We start from the raw sequence: 12,467 nt of genomic DNA on the forward strand, positions 1-12,467 counted from the left end.
TTCCTAGGCCTACCCCGACCTCTTTTAACTAATCTATTTTCCCATTTCTCCAACCTTCTAACTGGAGCATCATTAGGCCTTCGCCGAATATGTCCAAACCACCGTAAACGATTCTCTCGATCTTATTTTCAATGGGTGCAACACCTACCTTCTTACGTATCTCCTCGTTCCGAATCTTATCTCTTATTGTATTTCCACACATCCATCTAAGCATCCGCATCTCAGCTACACTCATTTTTTGAATATGATGTCTCTTGGCAGCCCAACATTCTGTACCATATAGTAAAGCGGGTCTAATAGTCGTCCTATAAAACTTTTCCTTCAACCGCAATGGCATTCTACGATCGCACAGCACTCCAGTTGCACTTTTCCATTTCATCCACCCAACCTTTATCCTATGATTTACATCTCCATCAATTTCTCCATACTTTTGAATGATGGATCCCAAATATTTGAAATAATCATTCACCGGTATTTCTTGCTCATCAAGCTTCACTACACTCCCATCCCTACTTCGTTGCTTACTAAACCGACATTCCATATATTCAGTCTTACTCTTACTCAACTTAAAACCTCTAGCTTCCAATGTCTGTCTCCATAATTCTAACTTAGCATTAACCCCAGCTCTAGACTCATCAATCAAAACAATATCATCAGCAAACAACATACACCACGGTACATTTTCTTGAATTGATCTCGTAAGCTCATCCATCACTATCGCAAATAGGAAAGGGCTTAAAGCAGATCCTTGATGTAACCCAACCGTTATCGGAAAATTGGTTGTCACCCCTCCACAAGTGCGGACATTGGTTACTACTCCTTCATACATATCTTTAATTATACTAATGTACTTGAGAGAAACACCTTTCTTCATCATTGTCCACCAGAGAACGTCCCTAGGTACTCTATCGTATGCCTTCTCTAAATCAATAAAAACCATATGCAAATCTTTATTTCTCTCTCTATATCTTTCAATAAGTTGTCTAAGAAGATGTATAGCTTCCATAGTTGATCTACCAGGCATAAAACCAAATTGATTCTCCGATATCGTGACAACCTTCCTCAACCTAGACTCAATCACCCTCTCCCAAAGTTTCATAATATGACTCATGAGTTTTATACCACGATAGTTTGTGCAATCTTGTATATCACCCTTATTCTTATATAAAGGCACCAAAGTACTCTTCCTCCACTCATTAGGCATCTTATTTGTTCGCCAAATCAAGTTAAAAAGATTTGTCAACCATTCTAAACCTTTCTCTCCCAAGCATTTCCAAGCCTCGATAGGTATACCATCTGGGCCAACTGCCCTTCTTGATTTCATTTTCTTCAAAGCCTCTGCAATTTCATTCTTTTGAATCTTGCGCATGAAGTCACGATTTATCTCATGAAAAGGAATGGAGAAGTCTCCAAGATCTTGAGCATGACTATCATTAAATAGCTTATCAAAATAATCTTTCCATCTCTCCTTAATCTCCTCATCTTTGACTAAAACCCTTTGCGTTTCATCTTTGATACATCTAACCATACCCAAATCCTTCGATTTCCTATCTCTCACCTTTGCAAGCCTATAAATATCCTTCTCGCCTTCTTTGGTATCCAACTTGTCATAAACCTCTTTATATAACTTAGCCCTCGCGTTTCGAACAACTTTTTTAGCTTCCTTCTTTGCTATCATATACTTCTCCAAATTCTCATTATCACGACTCTTACTTAGATTTCTATAACACTCTCTTTTAACCTTAATAGCTAATTTGACATCCTCGTTCCACCATGATGTATCCTTACCTAGTGGTGCACCGCCTTTAGACTCACCCAATACCTCCTTAGCCACTTTTCTCATGCCACCCGCTATCTTATTCCACATTGATTCTGAATCCTCCTCGAGACACCAATTAGCTTCCTTAACTACTTGCTCTACAAACATTCATTGTTTAGCTCCTTTCAGTGACCACCACTTAATTCTAGGATTTATCCTATGTCTATCCCTTTTGCGGCATTGTCTAATTCTAAGATCTAAAATTAAGACTCTATGTTGTGTAGCTACACTTTCTCCCGGTATAACCTTACAATCGATGCAACAACCCCTATCTCTCTTTCTAAGTAGGAAAAAATCTATCTGACTCGTATTAACCCCACTTTTAAATGTTACTAGGTGAGACTCCCTCTTCCTAAACCAAGTGTTTGCTAAGATCATATCATAGGACAAACAAAAATCTAAAATCCTTTCTCCACTTTCATTTCTTTCTCCTATACCATAGCCTCCATGGATACTCTCAAATCCATCCCCACTAATGCCTACATGTCCATTAAGGTCACCGCCGATGAAAAGCTTTTCTCCATAAGATATCCCTTGTACTACTCCATCTAAATCTTCCCAAAATTGATGCTTAATGGAATCATCTAAACCTACTTGAGGTGCATAAACACTAATAATATTAATAATATCCATACCTAATACTAATTTAATAAGTAAAATTCTATCACCCTTCCTACGGACCTCAATTACATTATCTATAAACTGACGACTCATAACAATCCCTACTCCATTCATATTCCTATTTATTCCTGTATACCAAATCTTATATCCCCAAGGTTCTATCACTTTAGCTTTCTCACCTACCCATTTGGTCTCTTGAAGACATAAAATATCAATCTTTCTCCTACACATAACATCTACTAACTCTACCAACTTACCAGTTAAAGACCCTATGTTCCAAGTGGCTAACCTAATTTTATGGTCTTGGACTAACTTCTTTACCCCCACCCGTCCAACAAAGTGAGGGAACCCTTGCCTATTTGACACCACACCCGGGCGCCGGTGTGACGCGTCGCTTCTGGGCGACGACCTAGCAACCCTTGCCCATTTATCACTGCCTCCGGGCCTAGAGAGTACAACGCGTCGCTCAGTAGGGAACGCCCCAACGAAATTCTCATATTGGTTCATTTTCATAGGATATGACAAAGTTTTTATGCTGGCTGTCACAGGCCTACCGCAACCCTCCTCCTTTATCCGGGCTTGGGACCGGCAGTGTATAACTAAACAGTTATACACAGGCGGAGTTTGAAGGAAATGAAGCTCCCAAAGGTAGCTTATCTTTTTTTTTTCTACAGAGAAAACTGGGGTTAGGGGATTCGAACTTGCAACGTCCCAACACAAGGTGACTTGCACTAACTGCTCATGCCAGACAAGCGGAGCCCCCCTTTATTTTTCTTTAATATAAACTTTTAAATTGCTTGCTATTGCTTATTTATTAAAATTCATAATTTAGATCAAATCAATTTAACTAGAAAATTAGAATTTTGTAATCTTCAAGTCTTATGTTATATGAGTTTTATTTATTTTTTGTTGCTCTAAAAATACATCTAATCATAAGAGAAACTTCATCTGATGCATGATTTTTTTTACTAAGCTATACAAGATATAGTTTGATTAATCTACACACACACACACACACACACATATATATATATATATATATATATATATATATATATATATATATATATATATATATATATATATATATACATACATCTAATCATAAGAGGCACTTCTTATGATGCATGATTTTTTTACCAATATATGGTTTGATTAATCTCTCTCTCTCTCTCTCTCTCTCTCTCTCTCTCTCTATCTATCTATCTATCTATCTATCTATCTATATATATATATATGAGAAGGAGATGATCCACCCAATAAATGTTCCACCCCTTATTCTCCCCTTTAAAATCTCTTTGTTAAATATTTTTTTTTGGCAAATCTGACCATATGGATGTCATCTTCATGGTTGAAAACATATGAATAGACTCTTGGATCAAACATTTTTTATAAGTAGGTATGATTTTATAACATGGAAAATTTTTAAACTGTTGATTTTTTTAACCTTGTAAAATCTTATGTATACATAAAAAAAAGTTTGATCCATGAGGTTATTCATATGTTTTCAATCATGGAGATCACTTCTACATGATCTTATTTGCCAAAAAATTATATTTAACATAGAGATTTTGATGGGTTGGACAAGGGTAGACCATCCCTCTTCTCATATATATATATATATATATATATATATATATATATATATATATATATATATATATATATATATATATATATATATATATATATATATATATATATATATATAGCCTACCACTCAGGTCATTTTTTACAAGTCTGACCCTACATATGTTTTCTGCCAGTTTAAATTACTAAGAAATGGCACTTAAATCATGTTTTTTTTATACAAAACATGATTTTTTAAACCTTGAATATTTATGTAAATCTTAGAGTGTTTATTTTTAAATCTTATAAAAACCTACCTACATACCATAATTGAATGATCCAAGAGTCGATTCCTATAAAATCAAGCATGTAAAACACATCTATATGATCATATTAAAGGAAAACATGAAAAAAAAACTATTCAAAAGCCTAGTAGGCTGGCAGTAAGCTAGAAAAGTGATAGGTAGCTACCATCTTTTTTTTTTAAAGTTTTCCTTAAGACATTTTTTTCATAAAAAATGTGATATATGTCTTATTTAAAATTTTAATAACTTATTTAAAAACTTAAAATTTGTATATAATTTTAATATTATGAGAATGTAATATATTAGATGGAATTGAGATTTGCAAAATTTAATGTAACTACATTATTTTTTATTTCTTGATTCTATCTAAACCTAAGTTACATTTAAATATTTTATTTATGGCATTAAAGATTTTATTTATGGTATTTAATATTTTATTAAAAGTAAGCTAACTATTCAGCCATGTTTATATAAAACATAACCAAACTTATAATAGTTTCATAATTGTAGTCAATGTAATCATATATTTTACTAAGAAACTTATTAATTCCTACTAATTATCATAATATTAGTATAGAAGTAAAATTTGTGTAAACTTACAATGTTCTTTATTCATGCATATGGTCACATTTGCACTTTTGCCACATATAAATAAATAAATAGAGAAAGGGGTGGTCTACCCAATAAATGGTCCATCCCCTGTCCACCTCTTCTAAATATGAGTGTTATGACAAATCTGACCATATGGATGTTATCTCCATGGTTGAAACTTGAAAGCATATAAATCGACACTTGGATCAAACTTTTTTTGTGTAGATAGGATTTTACTAAAATCCAAAAATCAACATTATGAAATTTTCTATGTTATAAAATCTTATTTACACACAAAAACTTTGGTCCAAGAGTTTAATCATGTATTTTCAACCTTGGAGATTACATATAGTCAAATTTGCTAAAAATCATATCTAAGATTCAATTTTTGAAGGGAAGAAGAACAAGGGATGGACCATCCCCTTCTCAATATATATATATATATATATATATATATATATATATATATATATATATATATATATATATATATATATATATATATATATATATCACGCTTTCATTTCACATGAATTTATAAAGTCTTGTTTCTCATTTCCTGTTCCCGTTTCCGTTTTCAAACATGTTTCTCGTTCTCGTTTCCCTTCTTGGCAACCTTGTTTAGGCATTGCTAAGACCGACTTAATAGAATCTAACATAATCGTGTTTAGATTCAGATTCGGAGCCAGATGGAGAACAACTAGAATTGATTCTAGGTCTAACTACCTTACAATTCCGTATTTATGGTTTTGACTATTCAAAAGCTGGTTCTCATTAAAAACATGTAGATCACATTCATGAAGTTTAAGCTGGTTCTCATTAAAAACATGTAACAAATTTTTAACACCTATCCTAATCGATCAGGTAGATATTAGTTCCTCACCAATTTGTCTTCAAAGGAAGCATCTAATTTTGGATTCGTGACTGCAGACATGATTTGGATGGAACAAATACATAATTTAGACAGATAGTAATGTTGTGACATTATCTCCTTGAAAAAAAAGAGAATAGATTCTATTACACTGGTGGAAAACAGGATAATTTTGCATTTTCGACTGCAACATAATTTGGCTGGAACAAATACATAATTTAGGCAGATAGTAATGTAACTCACAATAATAGATTCTATTATACTGGTGGAAAACAGGGCCCTAATCATGTGGGTGAAGTTTGTTCATAGGATGATAATGGTTATACTCCTGAATGCATAACCATGATGAAGAGAAAATACTCCTGATGCAGTATGTTCAGTGTGAAGCCAAGTCCATTTTACGTGCATCTTTCTGTGTCCTGCACTGTCTTCACTGTTGGTACTAGTGCATCAAGTCTTGGCAAGGGGGCGCATTATCCTTCCACGACAAAAGCTATGTCAAAAGAGTAGCCTTTTTTGTGCTTGCACCATCATAGGATGTGTAGAGGATTATTTAGTAAGAACTCAGTTTGTACTTGTGCACAGTTGCACCATTACCTGGTGTTGGAAGACCAATGTCATTGCTATTATGCTTGTGGTTTTGCCAGTTGCCAGACAATGGGTGTCCTTGGTCTTCTCACCAAGTTTAAGCTTGGGAAATGTTTTGTTTGTTCGTTTGTGTGTGCGTGCGTGTGAAAAGGACAAAGGCACCAACGGGGCTCCGCTTGTCTGGCAGGATTTGTGTTGGACGTTGCAAGTTTGAATCCCAATGGTATGGTTGTATAACTGATAGGGATCTGCCTAACCCCAGCTTTCTCTGTCGAAAAAAAGAAAAGGACAAAGGGGGCATATCGAAAGATGTTCTAAATAACAATCAATTTGCTTATTTCAACTATAAGCTGACAGACAGATGGGAGAGGATATCATTTTGCACAAGAGCAATTTGATCTTGGCCTTTCCACAAACCAAAGTTGGTCAATTTTTTAAATGCAGGGGGTTGAAGACAAGTTTTTGCATGATCAGTTGCTGCCTCACAGGTTTCAGGATGCCTGCAAGGCCGTGGGTGCCCCTCTTCTTTTGCGAATGCATCCTGGATATGATCATTCTTGCTTTTTCATTTCTACCTTCATTGACGATCACATCAAACACCACGCTGAATACCTCAAAAGTGAAGATTAAGGCATACGTCTTGATGTACACTTTTATGTATATGAAGACGCTGTTCAGAAATTAAACCAGTTTCATAGAATAATGGAAATCTTTAAGCTGTACTTCGTATCAGTTTGCACCAAATAAACTGATGTCCGTCAGTACTTCGTATCGGTTTTCACCAAATAGACTGATATGTCTGTCACTGTGATGCAGTTGTTTGCAGCATGGTCACATAATATTGCTGGTATTTGAAAGTATCATGAAAATATTGAAAAAAAATCCGTGAATATTGAAAAGTCTCTGGAAAACGTTGGGAATTTTATGGAGTTATTTTAATTAAAGTTTTTTATTAGTTTTTTCTTTATCGACATCAACAAATACATCCACAAAAATTGCCTTGATAAAAGATTTCTTTAATTCAGCTGGATGGTCAACCAGGATCCAGTTCAACACATACTATCCAATTTTCAAATGGATCATTAAGTCCATGACCAATTTGCTGAGCTAATTCACCATTTTTGCCGACTGAAGGAGCCACATGTTTTTTATAAGTTGGTACAAAGGCCCCAAATTTGGCCAGATGCATTTAACAAAAAATGACCATACTGTTTGACAAATATGATGTGTTCCCAAATGCCCTTAAGAAATCTGTGTGCTGCCCAAAAACCGTAAATAAGAATTTTTTTAGGACTTTTTTATCCTTTGCACAGGTGAAGCTCATGAAGTTTGCATGATATATCATTTTGCCTGTCGACTAAGACCAAACCTCAATTAAATGTATATTTGCAGATATCTTTTTGCGGTCCTCAAGAAGCATGCAAAACAATGTTATTGATGTGGTTTTCTCTGTTAATAAAATCATAAATATCTTAATAAAATCGCATATTTTATACCAAAGTCGAGGGAAACAATGCAAACCTTTTTTCTTTTTTCTTTAACTGTCACTTAAATGTGTGTTTGCACATATTTTTTTGTGGTCTTCATTGAGCACCCAAAAACAAGTTTTGTGAACCTCTTTATGATTGTAACTTCACAAATACCTTAATAAAATTATATATGTTATACTAAAGTCGTTGAAAACCATCTGAACCTCTTTTATGTAAATCTCACTTAAATGTATATTCACAATTTATTTTTGTGGTTCTTATGAAACAAAAAAATATAACTTATGTAAACCTCCTTTAATCGTAATTTCATAAATAACAGAGTAAAATCACATATTTTATAAGAAGCTTGCATACCTAATTGTGTGGAGAGACACCAATATGCTTCTAACTATGCAAATATCAGGTACCTATAAAATGCAATGTTCTTTCATGTTTATGGTTTTTCGTGATATAAAAATTGATTGTTCATACCCCAAGGATGCTATTTTTGCATTTTCTAGGGTTTCTTTGTGGTCCCTAACTTGTTTGATTTTTCACAAAAATTCAACAACTTTTCTAGCAACTATTATCGGCCACTCTTTTTTCAGTGATTTATTAGCGGCACTTCATCATTGCATTCTGATGAGGTTGTGGCATCCTTTATATCATCTTCCTCGGTTAGGTTGAAAAGTGAGTTTCATACAGATAATATATATGCATATTGTTTTATTTTTATTCTAAACTTTTGTTTTTGTATAAATGAGTATCATTTAGGCCCATGCGTATTTGTGTATGATTGTTTGCTTGTTTTGTGTTTTATTTAATATTTTTAAGATGTAAGTGTGATGATGAATGTGATATTTTTATTGTTAATCATGAAATTTGAAAATGCAGGATAGTTGCATGCATGAAGGCAAAGGATGAGAATGAATTTTGATTTATTTTGTGCAATCGAATAATCAATTAATGATAGCAGTGGTGATTGATCCAAAACTTATAGTTGATTAAAATTTTCATGTTTAATGAGTTTAAATTTGTCAAACTTTATGCATTGTCAAACTTAAGGATGTAAATTATGAGTGTCGTCATTGTTGGTTAAATATGCTTGTTGAATTATAACAAAAAATGATGGATTTACGATTTTAGTGAACTCCACAAATAATTATTGCAAATAATAACTAAGAGTTGCAATTTTTAGAAATTTTGCAATAAATAATAAAAAAATATGCAATATTCTTAGAAAATATATGTTTTTACTCCATTATTAGTAACATATTTGTGTCTCTCCACACAATTAGATAGGCGATATTCTTATAAAAAATGTGATTTTACTTTGTTATTTGCAAAGTTACAATTAAAAGAGGTTCGCATAAGTTATATTTGCACATTTTGCAAAGTTACACTTATCTTTAACCATCACTTAAATGTATATTCGCACCTATTTTTTGGTATAAAATATGCAATTTTACTAAGATATTTACGAAATTATATCTATCTTTAACGGTTACTTAAATGTATGTCTGTACCTATTTTTTTGGTATAAAATATGCGATTTTATTAAGTTATTTGTAAAGTTGCATTTATCTTTAACCGTCACTTAAATGTATGTTAATTTGCACTTATTTTTTAGTATAAAATATGTGATTTTACTACGGTATTTATGAAATTATATTGATCTTTAATCATCATTTAAATGTATGTTCACACATGTTTTTTTGGTATAAAATATGAGATTTTAGTAGGGTATTTACAAAGTTATTTTTATCTTTAACAATCACTTAAATGTATGTTCACACCTATTTTTTTTTCTTTACGAAGTGCTCAAAAATAAGTTTTGCGAACCTCTTAAAAATTGTTCTGTAAATGTACTTTAAAAATTCATTCTAGTTTTAATGTTCTGCATATATTGTGTGCTTAATTTCATGTCGCAGAAGATGTGCAAGAATTACATTTTACTGCTATTATGGGCATTCTTAAAACTATGAACCTGCTCATGCATTACATTCATTTAATTCACTAAAAAATGAATATGCTTATATATTGCATTTATTCCATTTAATTAAAAAATAAACTAGCTCATACATTGCATTCATTGCATTCATTCAAAAATGAATCAGCTCATATATTGCATTCATTTTATTCATTCAAAAAATAAAATTACTTATACATTTTATTTATTTAAAAATAAACTTTACTCATACATTGCATTCATTTTATTTATTCAAAAATATGTCATGTTCATACATTGCATTCATTATATCTATTCATTAAAAAATAAATATGCTCATCAAAACATTTATTCATTAAATATTGTGCTTGCTAATACATTGCATTTATTAAAAAATAAATATGCTCATCAAATCATTTAGTAATTCAATATTTTACTTTATCATATATTGCATTCATTCAAAAGTAAATTTGCTCATATAATTCAATTGCTAATTGATCAACTGCAATTGCTAACCGTCCTTTGCTTTCTTATTTTACCTATACCATATGATCGAACTCTAACTTCTCAGAAGTCTTGCTAACTGCCCATTGCTTGTTTAACTTTTTTACCAACAACTTTTTCTCCAGCTTTAAAGCAAGCAATTAAGTATATATTGTTACTAAATAACATTTATTTTACATTATCATCATCCAAAACATCTATCCAGCTATCTATGTTTGAAGAATAACTATATTGGAGGCTTAATAACTCTTCTACATAACCGGTTTTATCATACATCAAAATCATAAATTCGTTAAAACTATTATTTTTAAAGACCAATATAGATATTCAATTAGTATGATAGTATACTTTAATCATCTTAGAGGCCATCATTATTTGTCATCGAAAAATAGTCACAAGAACAAGCCCAAAATTTTTTGGCTGGCAGGAACGATGTTGCATAATACAAGATACACATACATATAATTAAATGGACACTCACACGCAAATGATTTAATCAAAGAAAAAAAATAGAATAGGCTATTGAGCATACAAATATAACTCGAAAACCATGCAAATTTTTCACAAAATAAGTAACATGTTAATGTTTCAAAAAACAACAACTGATTTAAGTCGTTGTTTCAGAAAAATAAAAGGTTTAGTCATTAAAGACGTGCTTACCGAAAAAACTTGTTGTCGATGATTTTTTGCTAATAAAGTGTCGTTGATGAATCGCCACCTATGATTCACTGAAAATTGTTGTCGAGAGGATGCACGTTGGAGACCACAAAAAACCTTAGTTTATATGAAAATGGCCATGGGGTGCGAAAAAAACCCTAGTTTTATACAATGGTCACATTTAATGCTTGTCCAAAAATTTGCTAATAAGAAAGAAATTCATGTTGTATTCATATATAATATTTGCGACGTATAAAAAAATCCTCAAAAAATCTGTATATAAAGAGTATATTCACAATGACATTATTTACGAAGTTAGTACTTAATTTGTGGACTTCATTTCTGAGTGCGAACTTTAAGAAAAGTAATGGTTACAAAAGGAAGAAAGAAAGTTTGCATAGTTTTCAGTGACTTTTGTATACAATATGTGATTTTACTAAGGTATTTGTAAAGTTATGATTACAAGGAGGTTCACAAAATTTGTTTTTACGCAATTTGTGAAGACCATAAAAAAAAATATGTGTGAACATACATTTAAGTGACGGTTAATGAAAGGAGAAATGAGATTTGCACGATTTTTCATGACTGGTATAAAATATGCGATTTTGCTAAAATATTTGTGATTTTATGATTAACAGAGAAGACCACATAAATAATATAATTTTTGTGTGATGCTTGAGGACTGCAAAAGAATGTATGAATATACATTTAAATAAGCTTTTGCCTTGTCCAATGGGTGTAACGATATATCACGCAAACTTCGTGAGGTTCTCTTTTGCGAAATGTAAAAAAGTCCTAAAAAGTTTTCTATTTGTGATTTTTGAAAGCAGACGGATTTCAAGAATTTAAAGGCATATGAGAAAACACATTATATTTGTCGTACAATAGTCATTTTTCGTATATTTAATTGCAACCACGTGCCACTGCAGAATCCAAAACTATATGACCACAAGGGTTCCGTTATCTTTTTTTTTCTTTTGAAAAGTAGGCTGGGGTTAGCCAGACCCCTGCCACTTATACAATCATACCATAGGGATATGAACTTGCAACGTCCCAACACAAGGTGACGTGCACTAGCTGCTCTTACCAGACAAGCGGGGCCCCCGTTGGCAAGGGTTCCATTTATCTGGTTGATGGGGCATCATGAGCTCTCAGGAGGCATCCCTTGCCATAAGGTCGAAGCGGGGTGTACTCCCGAGTGAGTAGGGTGGACCTCAAAGATTTACCAACCACAGTATTGCCAATGTATAGCTGGAGATAAGAGGGGAGGGGAAAGCGGGGAATGGTTTTACCTTGGCATGATGAAAAGAAAAAAAAATCTTAATCTGTATTGTCTGCACTATAATGTGGAACAAGATGCAAAGAGGAACGCTGTCATTTCACAATGTTCTGGCGATAGACAAAGAGCTCATTTTCCCTTTAGTGCAAAAATGGCCCTGAACCCGTCTCATTATGGTGGGACGTTGCAGGTTCAAACCCCAGTGGTACGTTGAATAATAACCGGTGGGGGCCTTGAATAATAACC

The sequence above is a fragment of the Nuphar pumila genome, chromosome 5 (genome assembly GCF_984573655.1).
Source record: "Nuphar pumila chromosome 5, dmNupPumi1.hap1.1, whole genome shotgun sequence".
NCBI lineage: Eukaryota > Viridiplantae > Streptophyta > Magnoliopsida > Nymphaeales > Nymphaeaceae > Nuphar > Nuphar pumila.